Below are 21,489 nucleotides of genomic sequence, written 5' to 3'. Positions count from 1 at the left end.
CTGAAAGCAAGAGAACTCGCTGCGTTATCTTTATTTTTCTAACGTTTAATGCTTTAGTGTGTTTTTCGTGAGCAATAACTAATGTTCACATTTACTCTGAGTGCGTGTGAAGTCCGGGACAGTATTGTCATGGGTCCGAAGCAAGACTTCGAAAGGAACTCCTATAATTAAGGTGTAGTAAATTCAGTAAATTCAGGTGTAGTAAACTCCTTAAGCCATGCGCAGCACTCTCGTTCTCGTGAAATGGTACGCACAAGATGCGAGCGTGGCGGGTAGGTGATATGGGGATTGGTTGGTCCCCGACCTCGGGGCTAGAATAATCTCTTTCTTAATGGGACCGTTCGGAGGCAATGTACTGGGCTTTTAAGTGCGAATGCACTTCTTAAGCGAGCCTGAATCGTCCGCCGCCGTCCGCATAGCAACAGCTGCGGGTGCGTGCGCTCCTCGTCTTCCTCGTCTTCCCTAGCAACGGGGGGAGATGGGCGCACGCTGCCTGGCCGCTGACATGGCACATACCCACGTGGGGGATTGGCCAGGAATCGGGCGTGAGAAGGGCTAATGCACCCGCTTAAAGGAGTACTGACACAAAATTTCAAAGCTGAGATCCGCTCTAGCAATCAAGTACAACGACAACACAAATAGGTGTCTGTGAATAAATGCATTTTTCTTTCTTTGTAGTTGTGTGTGTGTGTGTGATCTCTCTTTCGCGAACATTACCGAACCGCGCAAATTCAACTCGTGCATTCGCACTTTCACATTCTTCCCCTCGGGAAAATGCGGGGAATTTTTTTAGTCGATGGGTGCGTACCAGATGGCGGAAGGTAAGCGACTAAAGCATCCTTGGCAGTTCGAATGGCAGTTAGTGTTTTTCGGTTGTGGAATGCTGTTTTGGGTCAGTCCATATGGCAACATCATCGCCGTGCATACTAAATCGAATACTAAAGCAAATACTTGCAGGGAATTTGCAAGCTGGCTTATCAGTAGGCTGACTAGGGTTAATGAGATGATTGCCCCTTGGGTTACTCCTACCACATTTGTGTAGTGAGGTCGTTGTTTACGCCCACTACATCTTTCGAATGTGCGGTCCGGCAAAAATGCTTTAACCATGTTCATAATTCATGCGCCTGGTGTAACTTCCAAAGCTGAAATAATGACTTCACAAGAAACGGTGTCAAACTATTTCGGAAGGTTTACGGTCAGAAGGATGCTGAGTACACCGCTTTCCCGGACGCGGCGCATGTTTGCCACACGTCGTAGGAGGTACAGGCCTGTAATGTGTGCAAAGCTTAGCCGTAATCCTATTTTAGCTGGATGGTGTTGTGCACATCGCTCTTCAAGGTTGTAATTCAGACGCGTGCACTCCTTCTTTCCCAGAAGCTTACAAATACTCAAAGCCACTTAAATTGGCTGCGTGTTGCTGAGCTGTGCAGGGGACTTGCCAGGCTTACGAATAGGTGCTGCGGCGAACGAATACCTGATATACAAGTCTGATTCAAATTTTCTAGTTACTGCTGCTTGCCATTACTGTAAACATTTCAGAGCATCTAAAAGGTGATGCGGGCTTTTCCAGGGGCTCATTTAGAGAGTCCACAACATGAAGTAATTCTTGTAGCGGAACTGGGTACTCCGCCCCGTCATTTAAGGCTGGGCTACGTTTTTCGTAAAGGTGGGGTACCATGGGTGTACGGGGCTGCGAAAAAATTCTAGCAAAATCCTTAAATTATGCACTAGGGGTGCCTTGCTTTATAAGTATCGCTTGTACGGCGTTCCCATGCTTGGGATCACTGTTGGTGGCTCGAAACGTTTCCAAGACGTTTTGAAGTACTCTTCTTTATCACAAGGAAGCCCAGTGGTCAACGCATCGTTCGCGAGCAAGTCGCTGTGCGTAATGTGGAGCTTGCGCCGTATTGTCTCGCACCTTGAGACGATATACATACCGCCTTTCACCTGCAAAGTAAGCATGATACAGCTGCTGCCTCGTATTCCACTGGTTCCGCCGATGTTGATCGTGCGTGGGCACGTTATTGTTGACTCTAGCACACCGAGTTGATCCTGGTACTGCACGCATAAATTTCGTGTGAAATGGCGTATCCAGAGAAAGTAAAATAATCCTAGCTATATAAGAAAGGTGGGTTGCCACATTGTTCGGAACCGCGGCGCCCGAAACACTACACACCCATGGTTTTCCGTAATGCTGCGTATGGGAGACTCATTTCCATTTACCCGCTAATATTTTTCTCTTTGCTTTTCTTTTCACATTAAGCTAATATGGTAGACCTGTAGAGTACTAACCGGCATGCAGCCATACATTTTTCCACTACATCAACGCATTTATACTTTATGAACATAGAGCACCCGCTGACATGGCATACCCTTTAGAATTTCTTCACATATTCACACATATTTGCATACACGCGGGGCAAATTCTGCATACATACCCATTGCCGTGGCAATTCGTCTTCCTTAATAAACAAAAGTAACTCACTGATGTTTTTTCCTCTCAACTGAAGACGGGATTTATGTAGGGCCTAATAAACCAATCCCACAGTTTCTTTGGCAGAACATAAAAGTAACTCACCGATGTTTATGCATCTCAGCTGAAGACGGGACTTATGTAGGGCCAAGTAAACCAATCCCACAGTTTCTTTGGCTGAAAATACATTTTGCGAAAGTGGTAACCCCACGAACGCGTCTGTGTGTGGGCGAATTCATGATGGATGATGTCAACCTGACCCAAATAAATACAAGATAATCGAAGGGATGGCTGCCTTTTCGCGGTACAAAGAAAATGATCAATATTCGTTTCACAGAATATCGCATTGTTGACGTAAAGCTAGGAATCGCGGGAAAAATGGTTAGCACGAAGCTATTGTTTGAAATTTTTTCAGAGCACGACTAATGTTGTCGAAAACAATTTTAAACGATCAAGATGCTCCCCTAGGCGAGAGAACTGGTAGAATCGCTAACAAATTCTGAACGGCAATAGCTCATGTATGGTATCACTCCGCCTAAGCGACAGACTCGGATGTCAACAAGCGGGCGCGTTTTGAAAGGACATTGCTATGAATGTGTGATATCGTCTCCATTTTCTCACATAGCTTGTGTGCCGTCGCTGCAGTAATTTTCAAGCATATTAAGCAAAACAAATCACGAAAGCGGCTCGTGTCCTGTTCAAAATATACCCAGTAACACACTACTTGCGCACCGCGGGGTAACACCTCGCTGAAGTGATGAGGAATAGCGGCAACTTCCTTCGCCGTTCTTAAGTTGTGCTGCAGTAGAGTTCTTTTGACCGTCTCAATGCACTTTTTGTTAAGACTAATAAATGAGTGAACGCCTTTCCCCTAGAAATTAGCAAACAGCTCAGAATGTTAAGACAGTTGACACCGGTAGTACTAACATTTATGTGGGCACATTAACAGACGAAGCGATCTGGGGCATTGGTTGAGCGGGGGCACCGTTTCCACAGGGAGCCTGCTACACCCAAAAAGGGCTCGCTGCTACGCTGGGTCAGCGCCATCACCGGCCACCCCAACGTTCCATAGCGGGATAAACGCGCTGCATCAGCCTACTAACAGGGGTTTGCGAAGGCGAACAATGTATTTGAGCTAGCTTAATTTCGCCGTGGTGACAGCTCTGGATTTTTTGGCACAAATAAGGAAAATGGCACAAAATTGTTTAACAGCAAGCACGTTTTTGAGACGTGTGGCTAAAGCCCCGCCTCACACAATTGCACTGTCAAAGGTTGCTGTACTCGTTTATTAAACGCAAACGCCGTAAACGAGGAGTCTCACGCCATTGCAATTCAGGTTTGTGACTCCTTTTAATTAAACTTTAAATGTGTGTAACCACATCAAGTAAGACCCGCCTGGCATTTAAAGTGTGCAAAAAAAAAGCGTTAACGCAGGCTCGTTTTATCCTTGCACCACCCGTGCTTATGAACCAACGCATGCTTACCTCAGAAGAAAATGACATGCTTGTGTTTTCGAGAAAATGTCTTAAATTTACCTTTTTTATCAATGGCATTCTCAGCGAGAAAGGTGTGCACTATGAAGGGAAATAACCTTCAAAAATGTGGGTGATGTAATCTCCACGGTAGGGCCACCGCGTGAACTTTGCATAAAAAGGAAACGAACGCTTATCTACCGCCCTTCGTGTATTGGTCAATTGTGTACACAAAAGCTGTGCTTCTTGTTCCGCCTAGCGCGTCACCCTTCTGGAAAAAAAAATGTAATGCCCAGAAACAACGACAGGTGACCAGCCCAGTGATCGAAAGCTATGTTTTTATTTACGTGAGACACTTTCGGGCTTCGCCTGTGCAACAATCGTAGCCACGCATGACGCATTGTAAATATTAGATCCGTGGATTGTCTACCCACCACGAAATGTGCCCTGCGTATTCTTATCTTCTTCTCCGACTACCATTCGGTTCCATGGGCCCTATGTTAAAAACGAACAATTTGCACTCGCCTTCCCCGCACGGACATGCAACGAATGTAAACATTCACTTTTTTTCACGCGAAGCACACTCCTTATTATCCTACGTGTTCCCCGGTTATGAAAGGGTAAACATGGTAAAAGTCGAAACAAGTTCGTTTTTAAAGGACAAGTAGAGTACGTATTTGACAAGTTCAGAAAATAAAACTTCTTACGTATGCCACGAAGTCAGTCACAGCACAACTGCACCAGCAAAGTCTGCTTGGCTGCCCACTACGTACTTTGGGAAGCACCTTCGACGCGGCGCAGCAGTCTTGCTGCACGCAGAGCCTTCTATACTACTAAGAGTTCGGCCATCAATGCATTTCTTCGAGCGGACGCTCAGCACAAATACTGGTGACGTCATGCTTATAAAACGTGACATCTCTCATAGGAACTCGCCAGACCCGTCACCCACGCGTGCATCCGGCCCCGGCAACGACACCGACAACGAGGCTTGCTACACGCCGGCCAAAAGATACAGTACGTCTTATCAGCGTGGGGGGTTTATCAGCGTTTTCGCAGTGCGCGGAGAGTGAGCCGAGTGGGTCGTACTTCGGAGACGCCGAACCATCGCCGAGCTGCGACCACTCCGACGACGCCGTGTTTACTTGCGATCAGTGGCTGCTGTGTTGGGGCAGCCACCGCAGCGCTTACGATACCTGGCCTACTTAGGCTCTCAAAAGACCCAGAGAGGCCGCGTGAGGGTTACAGAGCATCACCGTAACGACTGGACACGCCTGGAAACGTGCAGAGCTATGCGAGGTAAGTGCGCCGTTAGAAAATGGCGTCTCTTGCGTGTTTCTCCACCGCCTACGTCAAATTGTTAATATGCGAATTAGGGTTGAAACAAACTGAACGTTGTAAAACACGCTTTTCGCGAGTTAATATCAAAGACGCAATTCAAATCAAGCAGGCTCGTTCGTAAGATTCCGTGGATATGAATATTAGGGGACCGCCACCGCTCTGTCACCGAAATTTAAAACAACAAAAAACTTTGTCGTGCACATTTGCAAGCTTCTTGGCCGTTATGGAAGCATCATGCCGACAGTTAAAAGCACACTAAGCGAAATACGAAATGGCGCTCGGTAGTCGAAACCGTCGACGCTCCTTTTTTTACGTGCATGCACGTATCGCTGGGTGCTCACGGAGATGTCTAGAAAGTCCTGGGGGATGTCAGTGGACCTATTGGGCTTTTAAAAAGTGTGATAAGTGTGGGATAATTTCTTGCCTCAAGCCTCTCGCAAGCAAAGCTTTCCAGATCAATCGCAAAAGTCTTGTCTCCTCCCCCTGTGCATGAGCAATACATAACCCATTGCAGACGGCTGAAGGAAACTAAGGCATGTTTTCGAGCAGTATTCGGGCGGAAACTCAAGGAAACAAATATAACACAGCCCGAGACAGCGCGAATATCTTTACGTGGACGTAAATAAATAAGCGTCTATCTGAACTATGCATTTCTAGCCAAACATGTAATTCAGACAGTAATGAGCCACTCTTGCAACATTTTGTTTCACCTGTTCCTTGGCTCAGCAGCATTCATGAGGTTGGATACTCATGCTTTTGGTGTCACATACAACTAAATCAAGACTTGTTGCCAGATTGAGAGGCCCATGCCCTTGTTGCAACCAGCAGATGGGACCACAATGTTCGTAGTTTAATTCACTAACAGCGGTGCCACCGGTTTCGTGGGATGCTCAATCTTGTTTGTTTTGTTTGTATTGTCGTTTGCTTTGTTTTATGCTAGCAGTGATATGGCCTGCAGTACATACCTCTGGGTTGCTGCAAACGTACTGTTGCAGACTGGGTGACATAAGCAATTAATGTCCTTTTTATCTTACAGTTTGATCAGCAAACCAAAGCTCCACTGAAGCCTACATTCCTATGGCCTTGGTTAGCGTCAAGTACCAGTGAAAAAAGGGCTCCATCAACCTTTTTTCACGGCTAGAATGTCTGTAATGGTATGCACAAAGTTGTCATTACATTTTTAAGGCGTCTGCACAAGTCCAGCAGAATTTTGAGCTGTCTACAAAGCCCATCGGCGTGACTAGCTTGGTTCATCTGCCCATTGGCAAACAGACATGCTGCAACAAATTAATTGAGGCATTTGTGTGCTGATGTGCTTTGAATGCATATGTTTCGTTACTTGTTGAAGACTTTTATTCCTACATTGTGTTTCTTTCCCTTTCCCCGTGTTCCTTTCTTTGTCTTTTGACCTCACTCCTCTGCTTCTTCACCTTCTGTGCCACTTGAGTTTCTGAGGCATCGCTCTCTTGCAGGGTTTGAGGCTTGCTGTAGCCACTATGACCACTTCGCTAGCTCTAAGCACACGCACAAGCTCTACCTTGATACACGGAAAGAAAGTTTCTATGTTGTTTTTATAAGCCACTGTAATTTGCAGTGTGAAGGAGCCGATAGTGCGCGGCCGTCTTAAGCAACCTTCTTGAGAGTGGGTTTGGAAAAGGTCTCAAATGGTCTTAAGCTGGTTTGTAAGCGCACATTCTTCTCGTTCTTCTCGTTCACCGTAGATGGGGTATACACCCTCTCTATGGAGCCTCACTAAGCATTGTGCCAGGTCTGACTATCCTCCTAAATGGATGGGGCAAGAAGTAAGCACAGAGATGGGGAACTTGCCTTTGCCTAGGCAGTTGTCAGGTTGTTCCATCCTGCTGAACAGTTGGGTCCCACAGTGATGGAAGCATCACACAGCATTTCTGTGACCCTTTGGTGCTAGGGCATCCTGTGCGCCTTACCACTAGAAAGGCCGGCGTAAAGAGCGGAGTAACTGCTTTTTCGCCCTTCTACATGCTGGCGTAAATGTTAAAATGAGAACCGATATTGCTGTGAAGATAGGTTCCCGGTGGTTTTGAAGCCCCGTGGGAAAATGATGAAATATAAAAAAAGGTGCGATGATGCTGCTCACTGACATGAGAAACTGTGTGAACTGTACCAGGTTTCTTATTAGGAATGCTAGTCATATCTTCACAGAAGTGGGAAGTGTCCTCATCTGAGCCTGTGACGCCATTCCATCCTCACCTAAAAAAGGGTGCAATGAGCAAGCATGATGGTTGCACTGGTGAGGATTGGTTGTGGAATGACTGGAGTGTAGAGCGTGAATGAGTGGTGGGACATTACCTACCAGGCTGGGTTCACACAGGCACATATTTTGGGACAAGTACCCAATTAATGCATTAAAATATGGCAGGCAGTAGAATGTTGCCAATGACCTAGCTCGAATGACCTAACCAAACTACCATTAGAGCTCTGTATGTCTTTTTTTATTTGAAAGTAGGTCGTGTCAGTAACACAATAAAATATTGCAAAATTAACCACCTCATACATACAGTTCAACTTCTACCTTTCATGTTTCTTGTAAAGAACTCACACTGTATGGTTGAATCACATTTTTTGGATGACTCTGAATCCACAAGAAAAATCGGTTCGAAGAGAATGAAGAAAAGTCCAATAAACTCTTGACATCACAAAATTTCTAATGCATTGTGCACCAGTACCAATAAGGAACCTTCCTTCCTTTTTTTTCTACGCGAACTGCAACAAGGCCTCTTAGGAAGCAACACTGGTGGCTAAGAGGCATTGTTTTTTTACTTTTCATGATAACTTGAACTTTTTTTGTATTTTATTATCTGATATTGTCTTTTTTATTAAAGTTTCTTACAGCACTTTAGTTGCTGGGTTAATCTCATAAACAATTAGAAGCAAACAAAACAGCAAGCTGTGCAGTGAGGGGTGGTGGCATTGAAACCCTGGGACCCTTGTGAGAGTAATTTTTAATAATCTCGGAAGCATTATTTCACATTTAGCAATGGTTGAGTAAAAATAATACATAGACACCACAAGTAGTGATTCAATTGTGTTTTGAAAAGCCGTATAGGTCCCCAGAATTTTCTAATCGGAAGGCCCTGTTCATTTAGACAACCTCTTGTTTGTCAAATTGTTAGGGGGAGTGTGAAGAAGCTTGGTTAATATGGTAGCCTCCAACTGGATTTAACAGTGAACAAGTGTATGCAAATACATTCTGTGAGTGCACTTTGTGCCTACTCCTTGCAAATCTTTGTGCTTAAGAAATTCTCTTTTGCAGGTTGCAGCACTACTTTGGCCGGACCCCAAGGTACAGGAACCTGCACCAGACACAGAATGGTATGCTTTACGGTGTCTTATTACACCATGTGAATAATATAGCAGTACAGCTGAGATCATGAATATTAGCTTGCTTTTTTTCCGCGAGCAAAATCTGATGCGACATTGAACTGTTGTTTTTAATTCTTTCTTTCTGGTATTATTGCGTTGTTAATACTTTAAGGCCTGTCCCTTAGACCTATCAACTGGTAAAATAGAATGACATGCCCAAATTGCAGAGTGGAGGAGCACTTTCGGCCCATAACTGCTAGTGAACACAATCTGCATTGCAAACCCACTCCAATGTCGTCTTCCTGCATACTGGTTTGGCATCTGAGATGTAGAAGTTTCTTGTTGAATGCAGGAACACTGACAGCTCATAAAATTACCTGGAAGTGAATTTCTGGAGCCCTTACTTATGTGAGAATTCTGCACTTCTCCAAGGGAAATTAGTTGTTTTATTTATAGTGCAAGTAAAACACCAGTCTATTTCTGGCGCTTAGCATCAGGCACCCTCCCCACCAATTCTGAAATTATCACGGGATGTTGAAGTGGTGGTTTTCAGTTTGGTATGATAGCATCTTGATCTTTGAACTTGTGGGTCTTTTTTAGTTTCTACTGTGTGCAAGTTCCAGAGCTGCCATTCACCCCCTTTTGCCAGAGTAAGGCGTGGCATGGCAAAAAAACATAGCCAATAAATGCACATGGGACTCGGTGATTTGTTCACACCCTGTTTAACGAAAAGGCTAAAGTCCAGCACCTTTCGGGTGCACCATCAAACAGAAGATGTTTATTAACACCTAACCAAAGGGAAAAGCAGATCATGCTTGCAGTCAGCCTATTTGGAGGGTAGCTTCTGGGCCAATCTTCTGTGCGCGTATGTGCCCTTGTCTGAGGGGCAGCCAACTAACTACTACTTTTCCCAATATCCTCCCACCTGTGACAGCATTTACACTATTTCAAGTTGTGCTGTGCTAAGACTCAAGAACAAAGTAGGCCAATTTGTGAACTAGTGAAATTGTTGCATCACATTGTCCTCTACGTGTAATATATTCCTTGTTGCTGAACTCCTTTCACCGTCGTTCTCAAGGAGTTCGCTAACTCAGGCCTCTGAAAGGTTGAAACTTTGTCTGCATTGCTTCTTCACTGCTCTCTGCTTTCCTGAGTTCGCCGTCCTTATTAGTCATGTCTTCTTTGCATTCTTCGACAGCTCACTTAGACATGTTCGCCTCGATTCTTCTGACCCGTCTTGCGCATGGCCAGGATCGTATCCCCACGGGAGGTGCAGCTTGTTCTACTTCTTCAGAGGCAGCTGGAAATCCCTGGGCTTAACAACCATGGAAATAGGGTCCTGAATTATTGCAGTGCCTTCGCTGTTCGTCTCTTGTGAATCCTCACTGCTTGCGGCACTTATGTTTTTGTTGCGCTCCTTGGCTGCAACTACATGTTTAACAGTTGAGTACGAATTTTTAGGTGAATTTTCCAACAGTGCTTCTGCGTGTCCTTCTACTTCAAGAACAGTATTGCCTACAAAGCAGCTTCTGTGGCCCAGTGGCCAATCAGAAGGTGACGAGTTTATGTTGCCCCGCTTCATCAAAATTCTTGCAGGACGTCGAAATAACAGTTGGTCGTCAAGCAGTGGGACAGTCTTTGTATTCAACGGGTTGCGTGCACCGTTTCTTTGTAGGCTAGGAGAAGGGAACCAGTGCCCTCGGATGCACAACCTGTCTGCTTTCACACAAAGAGGCATCTCCATGTAGTTGCTGCTGTGGCGGAGGGCACTTGTGAGAGTGTGTTGTTAGGAGAGCCGCTTAAACTGATTTCTCGTTGATAGGGGGTGTCCTTGTGCTCTTCATGTACCTCTATACCAAAAATGAAGCTCTGTTGAGGGCTGGAAACATTGACAAGGGGCTTGTTTGCTTGCGCTTGTTACAGTGCAGAACAGCTGTCTCTGTTTAGCATTCGACAGCTCCTGCTCTTTGCTTTGGCCACTGTCAAATCACGTTTGTCTTTCAATCTATACAGAAACTGTGTTGCTTGATGAGGTGCTGTCATTGTGTACATTGCCCTTGTGCACAGTCGTTTTTCTTTGCCTTGGATAAGGCTTCGGTTCTTGAGATGTGCGTGCTAACGTTGCTGTAATGTCATCCAGCTGTACATCACCTATCTTCAAGTCCTCACATAGTCATGAACACGTGATCACGAAAATATCAACGAGTACACACACAGTAGCCCAATTTCTTCCTATTCAAATCCAATTTTTTTGAGGCATGGCTTAATTGTAGTAACAAAGTTGGGAAACGTGGTTTTGCAGGTATAGCAACTGCGACCCAGTATTGGACGTCCACAAACAGTATTTCAGTTTTGCATGTTTTGGTTCACACTTTTATGTTGGCATTTCATTTGTCCACCACTGTACGTCATTAGCTACTGCAACGAGGTCATCCTGGATGCTCTTCAATGGGCCTTGTGGCATCCACCCTAAAGACGTCTCAGTATCATTAACCCGTTTTTAAGCCATCGAGTCTTGCCACTTGTGAATTTCCAGTACCCAACTCCTAACAGTGCTTTGATGGTGCCATCTGATGCAACAGCATCATCAGCGAGGTAAAGGTCACTAATCTCACATGCAAAAAGTAAAAACCGCGAACGGATTTGCACTGCATGTCAAGGGTACCTCGAGGGCTTCGACTGAGACAAACGTGTTGTGCTGGTTTGGAATAAGCAGCTCCACGCATATTGAGGTTTGCTTGCGAGAGGGCATTTTGCCTATGTTTGTAATTTGGGAGACTCTTTTCCGTTGACTTTACAATGAAGGCATTTCGCTATGCTGTCCATGACCAATGTCCACTGACTACCACCGCCGAGAAGGCAATGAAGGAGTTGCAGCCTAGCAGAACCACTTGCCCAAACTGTCGCTGTTTGCAGCAAAACGGTATCCGTCACATGTGTCAGAATGCTGTTCACTTAAACTCCTTTTATGACAGACTAACTGCTCCTGGGTGTCTGTTGCCAAATAACTGGTATCTTTAAGATCACACAAGATTTTTTTTATTGTCGGCAGTGACCAATTTGCCTACGCAGAAATCATGCGTTTCGATAGTGCTTGGTGCAGTGAAGTTTCTTGCAGTAACGGCTGCTTAATTCGAGTAGGTAATTTTGCTCGACGGTTAAATTTTGTCACACCTAGTAAAGATTGGTTTTTGCGTTGCAGAGCTCGCAGCTTTGTTATTTCTGGAAATGGTCGTAAGTGCAAGTAAGAACTTTTTTCTGGCGAGTAAACTCACCCGATACATTTTCAAAGCCTCTTCACTGCTACGTACTTCTACTGCTTCCGTGCCTATGTACTTCTTTTTAAAAAGAGGTCCAGGAGCACCAAAAATGTGTCAGTGGACTGAGCTGCATCAGCTTCTGCTCACAGTAGTAAGGTAGCCGCTTCTTGATAACCCCTCTGAGCAAAGCACTGTACTTCTGCTTCATCCGTACTGCTTCAAAACTTCTAACATTTTTGACCACTTGGTCGTAGAGACGTCGCAGCAAATGTCTCTTAGCTGAATCAACAGCCTGCGGCTGTAGGAAGTGATTTGTGGTTAATCGCAAGGTCCTTCCTTCCACAGTGTTCCTCCAGTAGATTTCCCGCTATTTGGTAGTTGCTGTCAGAAAGAAAAAGGCTGCTGATCTTGTCTTGTGCCTTCCCAACGAGGTTTTAAACTTGTCAATAGTTGACAGCTGTGTTCTGTAGCGTGGTGTCTTCATACGCATCCCAAAAGGAGCGCTCGCCTTGAATCGCTCCATCGAACTTTCCTTGTGCACTCAGTGACCCTGCATTGTTTATCGGGGCTTTTGCCATTCGTGGGTATTTATTTTCGTCGCTCCAACGTGAGAGTTTAGCTTTGGCCACACATATGAAAACATGACATGCTTCCACAGCTTTCCACTCCAGCTCAGAGCTGTAATCATACGCAAGTTCTTCAGGCTGTTTGTTGATTTTCCAAAGTTCATTGTAGGTACACCGACTCAAAGGGTGGCCTGCTAGCGCTTGTATCAATCCATTCTTGTGAGGCTTGGGCCTGGGATCAACTGAGCTCATTCACGAATGGCGGGGCACACCAGTGCGTTCAAGTTCGGACAGCCTAACGCTTGGTGGCAGCTGGAAAGCATTGGGTCTGAACTGGACATATTGTAGTAGCACCGGGTTTTTGTTCAATTGCAAACTGCTTCTTCAGTGGTATTGAGGAGATTATTTGTCACGTCGTTCTCAAGTTTTCAGCACCAACTTTTGTGAAAAAACAAGAAAGCAACCATCAGCTGCACCATTCAACCGAAGGTGTTTATTAACACATTGCCAAAGAAAAGAAAGGGATCCCGCATGCAGTTAGACTATTCGGTAGGCAGCTTCTTTTCCGATCGTCTACATAGGTATATGCCCTCGTCTGAGAGCCAGCCAACAAACCACTACTTTTTCGTACATCTTGCTGTGGGGTGCATTTCCACATCTAGCGGTATGGTTACACCTCTTTCTAAGTCGTGGTATTTGTTTCACTTGCTCCGATGAAAAAAGTGGGAAACTTCATTTGGGCAACATTACGGGTTCCAAACATTGCGATTTCGTCTTTCCAGTTGTTAGTGCACGTTCACATTTGCCACATATTGCATAAATATTACACCTCGGCGTAATGCAGGGGCCAAACAAATGTGCAAACAGAACTGCTTTGTTTCCTTGTTTACCTGGAGATCCTTATCGCCATGCAGCCTAGCACTTATGTAGCTGTATGTGTGTGATGCAGTTTCTATAACCGTTATTACTGGGTGTCAATAAATGCTGCAGCCAATTATTGTTTCCGGCTCTTGGGGAAGCCGCTTGTGTTCCAGAGTGTTCAGGCAGCTTGCACAGACAGTCGCCGTCTGTGCGAGGGACTGCTCAGTACAGCATATCTTTGTTGCACAACGTTAGGATAGTTTGTAGATATACAACCTCACTAGCTTCTTCGAAAGAAGCTAGTAATGGTCAATGTGAATGGCCTGATTACGACCGAGGGATCAGAGGAGCTGCCCACGTTCTTTAAGGACAGCCACGAGCAGACGTTCACAGTGTTTTCGGTCGACATTAAAAACTTGTATTACTGCTTACCTTATGGCCGACTGTTGGAGTTTATAGAACATCGACATTTATGGGGTGCTCAAGTTTCAAAATTCTTTTGGTTTGACAGTGGAGGGGTTTGTCGAACTGTTTTCACTTTATTTAAAGTCGACTTTTATGGATTGGTGTGACAGCATTTATCTGCCAGCAAGCAAAATGTGTATTGGGTGCTGTGTGGTTCCAGTTCTCATTGAGGTATTCTTCGGAGGTTTTGACAGACTAACAGGCTATTTGAAGCGCTACAGAAAAGCTAGAAGAAAGTTCAGTTTGTTCGCTTTGTGCACGACTACCTTGTGTTTAAAGGTGCTGTTGCCTATCAACCAAATTGTTCTGCCACACTCAGTGCTCTCCCTCAGCATTTGCAGCCGCTCAGTTTAACCCGTGAGCGTCTCCCGGACAACACGATAAAATTCATAGACCTAAAACAACGATTCTATGATGGCCGTCCGTGTTGGCAGTACGAGCCTCGGGCATGCCAACCGTTACTTCCTTTCTCGTCTGGACACACGAAGATTGTAAAGCGGGGTGTAGCTAACTTGTGTATTCTAGAAAGCCCAAGGAAATCTCTCCGCAACACAGCAGGAAGCCTGGACTTAACTGACCTAAGCCTGGTTGTTCGCGTGACATTCTGAAAGGATGTAAGGAGCGCATCCGTGTACGGCAACAGAAAGAAGACAAGAGAAAACAGAAATACGCGCTCATTCCTTACAAGCATGGTGTGCTACCCTCTTATAAAGATTGATGGAACAGCTGATAAAATTGAACATGTTCAGTCTGCAACACGCCCTAATAAGGTTGAACATTTTCAGTCTGTAACACGTACACTCGACGCTCATGAATTACACTCCTGTAAACCACTAAAAGGTGGTCGAGCTAAGCGGAAAATAGAATAACTATCGGCAAACTACAACGCAGAGTTTCTGGATGGGACCTGTAAATTTGATTAGGCAAAGTGGTGAGATAAAAGTTACCACACTAAGAAGCAGCTGTACTAATGTTCAATAAACTGAGCAATAACTTGTGTCTTTTTGTTTTTCTTTGCAGGCTATTCCTTCAGTGGGCAAGATGTCAGAAAATGTGTCACAGGGATTTTGGAACCCTTCCGTGCAGTTGGCCTAGATGCAATGTGGCCCTCACACAGACATAAGAGCTGGAAGCTACGGCATGAACTTGTCCTCAGAAACGGTGTCATTTGACATTGCGTGAGAATCTAGGACGGCACAGACTGAAAGGAAGTTTGTGTACACTGCAGCCTTTGTTTAAACTGAAAAAGGAAATGTAAAACCACTGTGGCCTTTTTGATGTCCTACGACGACACAAGTCTCAAGCTGTACAGTGAATTAACTTTGTGCAGGGGCCGTTGTGATTAATTCCCCAAGGTTTTGCCCACCTCCTTACAAAAAGGCTGGTAACATCTGCAAAACAGCTTACAAAACTGCTACCTGGTATGGTCGTGCCTTACTTGTGACTTCCCAGCATTTGTGTATAATTAAAAATAAGAAGCCCTTAACTCAACTTGTAAGGAAAGGAAAAGTTTTTTAACACACGTCTTTAAAACACGTTTTTTTAACAAGAATAACTGCTTCTTGCGTGTTCAAGATCTCAGGCAGATTGACTTTTGTTTGACTGCACTTTAAAATGTTTTAAATGATAGTACTCCCCTCCTTCGAGAAAAGTTTGTGTGCTGCTTATATTGTGCACCAAAAGCAGTCAACTGTTTCCACTGCCTTTCTGACATGCACCTGCTCAGTATGGAGGTTATGATAAATACAATGTAACTCTGTCTGCAGTACATAGTGCCCCTAAAGGCGTTTCTGTTTCTGTTCCGGCTCTATTCCATACTGCTCGCACAATTTGACAATTTAAATGAACTATGTTTTGTCATGAACATTCTTTTTCATGAACCATTGATATTGGACAAGACTACACAAGCACACAAATACACGAGTGGCTGGCTGTTGCGGCAAATCACAAAGAACAACTGGAACTGGCAACCCACGCCTTCAGAGCTTTCAGTGGCTGCCTCGACTTAGGCCTCTGATCTGTTTCTGCTATCCTGTGACTTATAAAGTTTTTGTGTGTCTGTGGCTGACATTGCTAATCCATGTGAGGAGAGTAGTCAGGGAAAAGGGAAATACCTTATGACATATGTACTCTGTTTACAAAAAAGTAATGTCTAAAATTAGTGATAAGTGAATTACCGCTGGGAAATTTATTTACTCTATGCCAATGAGAACAGTGGGTCATCATTGTTTACGGTTGCTTCCCTGCTTCAAAAAAGTAAATTTACTTTTTAATTCACAATAGTCTTGAATAAACACTACTTGCAGCTTATTTTCAAAAATATGAGTGCCAGTGTGACTTCCTCAGTGAAAGTTTGAATTGAAACATCTTTAAGGTCACCATTGCAAGGCACGTTTTTCATTGAAAGCTGTTTTTACAAGCTGACAGCGAAATTAATTTATTTACAGTATACCACCATTAGAACGAGGCCTTTTGAACAAGAAACTGGCTTCACCATAGGGGACACTTACTTCAAAAGCAGATACATGTACGGTGCGGCAAGGACTATAAAACACCTCAAAAGGTTTCTTATGAGGCTTTTTTCAGACGAGTGCTCTATTAAATGTCATGCTGTCTAGTGATACATCTGCAAGCATGTTGCACGTTGTGAGAGGTCGCATATAAAAAAAAATGCATGACCAAACACCTACGCAATCACTGAAGAAGCACACGGCCGACAGAAATAATTTGGTGAGCTCCAGTTCAGGTGAGTATAACTTGACAATTTTTGAACGGTTGTGCTTTGTGGAGAGAACGTTTAAGCTCTTCTGTTACCCTTGCAAGACTGATGAATACAGCCTTCCCCATTTAGTCTGTAAAACCAAGGTGGAACGTCTGAAATATTTTCAGACAGTTTAGAAACGGAACTATTTTAGTAGGGTGAGTAATGCAATATTTCACTGCAGTTTCGGAGATATACAGGATGTAGTGCAGTTATACCTCGAAATGAAGCACTGGAACAGTAACTTCAATTTATTTCAGTGAAGATAAAAAAAACAAGAACGCTCTTCAATCAGCTTGCACAACATTTTAATGCATGGAAAACAACATCCACAACTTACAAAAATTGAATATGAAAAGGGAAAAAATGAACCCAGCTATTAGTCATAAACGGTCAAAATATTCGTGCACATGCATGCGTGCCGTCGGCGACGATCAAGGCTAACCAAGCGTAAAAACGTGGTATTCAAGTTCGTCTATTTGACAAGGCTCTTTTGCAATATACGTAATGCTGGGTCACGGTTTACAACAATAGGTAGCATGAAAACCTGTTCCTCAAACTTCATTCCTTATCTAACAAGTGAACGGACGCTTGGGCATGCAAACTGTGCGGCTGCCGCTGAAAACAGTTTTGCTTGTCTGTGTTGAATTACATTAATCATGAGAGGGGGGGGTGCGAATAAAAGATATCACAAAATCATTTGCGTGTTGACATGGACAGGTCGAAGTAACAGTGTGCACCGGGCGCCCGACATATAATCGGGCGACCGTACCAGCCATTTGGCAGGTCAGCTGTTTCTGCAAGAATGACGATTGTCTCAGTCACCGGTTTGTACCAAAAAAGTTACTGTTAAACGGTAACGTTGAGGGGTTGTTCAATACTGTTTTTCCAGCGTTCCGTCACTCAATAAGGCTTGTTAAACTACGCGCCCAAAAAGTTTATTATAATCATAACTACGCTTCACGAATTCACGAACCTTGTCATTTCATCAGTACAATGTCTTGTCGTGAAGTTGCTTGCTCAAGCGTACCCTTGTTATCTCAGGAATGAAGAGCTTGGGGTGCGCATTTTCATGCTACGTTTCGTTATTACCGTGACGCAACATTCTCTGTATGGTGAAAGCTGCTTTCAAATAGACGATATTGAATACCAAGCTTTTAGGTTTTGTATCGCCGACAGCGGTACGCATCTTTTTGCACAAAAATGTTGAGAGTTTATAATTACAACAGCTAGTTTAATTTTTTTCCTTTTCATATTCGTTATGTAGGTGGTTGATTTTGTTTTGCGTGCATTAAAAATGTCGTATAAGGTTCCGACTCGACAGTGATTCGACAGTGTCCTTGTTTTCTTGTTTTTTCTATCATCTTCACCAAAATAAATATACAGAAGTTGCTGCACCAGCGCTTTAGTTTGAGATGCCACCACCCAACAGCGAACATACCCACGAAAGCACCTGCAGTTTGGTGTGCAGTTGGGTACATTACTCGCCCTGGAAAAATATTTTTAGCTTGGGCTTAGACATTCCACCTTTGTATTTCAGGCTAAATTGGAAAGACCGTCTTCATCAGCCTTGCAAGGATAACGCAAGCGACTAAATGTTCGCTCCACAAAGCATAAGCTTTTAAAAACTATCAACAAATACTCACATAAACTGGAGCTCACCAAAATTTTTTTTGACCGTGGGCTTTCTCAGTGATATTCTAGGTGTGAGATCAGGAATTTTTTGTAATTCCCCTCCGAGAACAGTGTTTTATATACTTTCAGATGTATCACTAGACAACATAACATTTATGAAAGCAGTCGCGGTAAAAAAAGGCGTGATGTGAAATGTGTTTTATCGTCCCTACTGTACTGTACTCATAGTCAATGCTTTGGAAACAATGGTCCTTTATAATGAAGCCAGCTGATTGATTGATTGATTGTGGGGTTTAACGCGCCGACGCAACGCAGGCGATGAGGCGCGCCGTAGTGGAGGGCTCCGGATTAATTTTGACCACCTGGGGATCTTTATCGTGCGCCGAAATCTCGTACACACGGGCGTTTTTGCTTTTCGCCTCCATCAGAAAAGCGGCCGCCGCGGCCGGGAATCGAACCCGCGACCTCGTGCTCAGCAGCGCAACGCCTTAGCCACTGAGCCACAGCGGCGGGTAATGAAGCCAGCTGGTTGTTTCAACGACTTCATTGTAATGGCAGTATAGCGCATACTAAATTAACTTGGCTGACAGCCACTAAGCACAGCTTTCAAAGAAAATGTAAGTGCTGTGCAATGGTGACGCTAAAACTGTGCTTCAATACAACGTTGTATGAAGGGACTTCGAACTAGCACTTATTTTGCTGAATGAACCAGCAATAAGTAGTTTTCATTTAAGCATATCTTGAATTGAAAAAAAAACATCCCCCTCGCGAGGGGCACGATCAAATGCAGAGCATTTCTGCGGGGGGGCGCGCCTGCAAGTCGCATGGATTACGTATTGGTTGTTGTTGTTGTAATTGTTGTCTTCCAGCGTAGACATTGTCGATGAAGTCGATGGTGAAACGTGCCGTGAACCCCCTGCCGCGGCTATGACGCAACGTGGAGCGGCTATGACGCAACGTGGCGCGGCTATGACGCAACACAATCCAACACAATCCACTTTAATCCAATCCAATCCAAATCCAAGCCAATCCAATCGAATCTAATCCAATGCCCCTCGCGAGAGAGTGTTATAGCGCCGAAATCGCCACCACGCGAACGCGTGATGCTGACGTCACGATCACGCCACAGATGTTAGCGACCGCAGCGCGCGCGAACGACATATGTGGTTTAAGCGCGAACCGACCGCGGCGAGAGAGCGCGATGCGAGCGCCCCACCTGTTCTTGCGCGCGAACCTAACGCGGCGAGAGAGGGTGTTGCGCACGTCCCCACCTGTTGTGCGCCCGAACCGAACGCGCCGAGAGAGGGCGTTGCGAGCGGAGAGAAGGCGAGGAGGACGAGGGGGAGAGGGCGCACCTCTGGCCGACGGTTGAATGAGTCAAGGATATAAGGCACGTTCGTAACCTTCCGTTCTGTGTCGGCTTTGTGGCTCAGTTGGTAGAGTAGCGTGCACCTTGCGTTCCGCCCGCAGAGTCGTAGGATCGAAACCTGGCGCCGGCAAGTAATATTTTTTTATATAGTGTAGGGGGAGCGATGCGGACGCGGACTACGGACGCCAACGCGGGTGACATCGTGAGTTACTGAAATGCTCTGCATTTAAAAGTCAAATCGCTGTTTTGAAGCAAGGAAGCAACCGTAAACAATAATCACACTCTGCTCTCATTGCTATACTCGACTGAAGTTGCTTCTTGGGTAATTAAGCCTTATCACTAAATTTTACACACTACTTTTAGAGCAAAGTTTTTTAGCTCTACAAGCAAAGGGTCTTTCGTGGCATGCGGAACAACAAACTCCCAATGCGGGGGAGGCGGCGGCGGAGGCAGCGACGGGGGAGGGGGGACAGAGGGTTTCCCTCACGGAGCGCAGCAGAGATGGCTCGGCGAATACCCAGCGTACCGCGGGGGGAGGAGCTTGCTCCCAGCAGCGGCTTCCGCGGTAGGGCTTTGTCGTCTGCTTTAGCGACAGTTGTTTTGGGCCTGTTTTGGGGCAGCTTCGCGTCCATTGCGCGCTTATTTCGTGCGGCTTCATTAAATTGTTCGACAGCACCTCCAGGGTAACCAACACCCGACGGAATGAAGTGGTCGTACCGCAAACATACGTTAAGGATTGGTTTGCCGGGCGGGAAAACAAAATATACAAACCACATACAGACATCTGGCCGCTAGAAAAACGCTACCTTTTACGCACTGCTTGCAGGAATGGGACTCCGTTTTCTAAATTCGTAAATACCAATTCGGTTGTGTTTTAAGGGGTATTATAACAGGCGGAACGAGCAACTGGTTCTGATAAATAGCGAATATAAAAGTTCCCTTAGCTTCCTCGCAATCCTCAAACTTACGAAACTAACCAGTTTAAATCGGTATAAATGGGAATCACTAAGCTCACATGCCGAGTTGCTTCGGTGTGTGCGCTTGTGTAGCGTGGTGGTGTTGCACCAAGCTAGGAGATGAGGATGGGTAGGTTCCGCTGTTTCACCCTTTGAAAGACCCTCTTTCCCTCTTCTTGCTCCCGAATCACGGCTGGGCTACAGCGGTGGCGTCCGACGTTTTAGCCCGGCCTAGGCCAACGCTGCTGCTGCGTTCAGGACGCCGCCCCCGCGAACTGCAGGTAACGGCTGGCGGAACCTATGGCTTACGTCTTTTTAGAGCCACGTGTGTGAATTCATGTGACGTCGCATGGGCTATTGTCGTGGGCGTCGATTAAAACTTTGCTTTTCCACCCCCATCACAGCATGGATTGGAGCCAATCCTTTTCATAAACAGAGCCCATTTGTACTAAGAGATTTTCCTTTTCCCTGAATGTCGTTCTCACATGGATTACAATGTACGCAGTAGATAGAAACTTCATCAGGTATGGCATGGTGGAAAAAGATATGCCGCCTAGTTCCAGGCAGCCGCTAAGGGCTCTCATGGTGTGGGTAGCCAATACTCGTTTATTTAGAATTGCTACAACAGCCAGCCACTCTGGTGTAATTTTGTGGTTGTATAGGCTTGTCCATTATAAATGGTCCTTAAAAAGAGAGGTTTACGGCAAGAAAACATTGTTAATACGGATTGTCAAGCTTCGCTTGAGCAGTATTTAATAAAGCCAGTGCAAGAACACGTGTACTGCACAAAGGGAAAATATTTTTACTAGCACTGGGAACTGCAGACGCAAAAGGCATTAAAAACAGTTGACTGATTTTAGTGCACAATAATCGCAGTAGACAAATATTTTTCCTGGAAAGGAAGAATGATTTGCAACATTTAATCTGCAAGAACTCCATACATCTTTCGCAACGTCCTCCACGGGTAACTTCTATCGCTCTCTGGTTTCTT

The 21,489-nt window shown here is 45.1% G+C and overlaps 1 long non-coding RNA gene across 1 annotated transcript; it reads left to right on the top strand.

The window, feature by feature from the left end:
• The first annotated feature begins 5,009 nt into the window (after window positions 1-5,009).
• LOC144140865 (uncharacterized) lies at window positions 5,010-17,006 on the top strand. The gene is made up of 4 exons (XR_013316369.1): window positions 5,010-5,241; window positions 6,320-6,437; window positions 8,576-8,634; window positions 14,798-17,006. It is a non-coding gene; the product is annotated as an uncharacterized LOC144140865 (long non-coding RNA).
• The last annotated feature ends 4,483 nt before the right edge of the window (window positions 17,007-21,489 follow it).

The sequence above is a fragment of the Haemaphysalis longicornis genome, unplaced genomic scaffold, assembly GCF_048455015.1.
Source record: "Haemaphysalis longicornis isolate Haplotype H1 unplaced genomic scaffold, Haemaphysalis longicornis Haplotype H1 scaffold_53, whole genome shotgun sequence".
Lineage (NCBI taxonomy): Eukaryota > Metazoa > Arthropoda > Arachnida > Ixodida > Ixodidae > Haemaphysalis > Haemaphysalis longicornis.
This window is presented reverse-complemented; position numbering and strand designations above follow the sequence as displayed.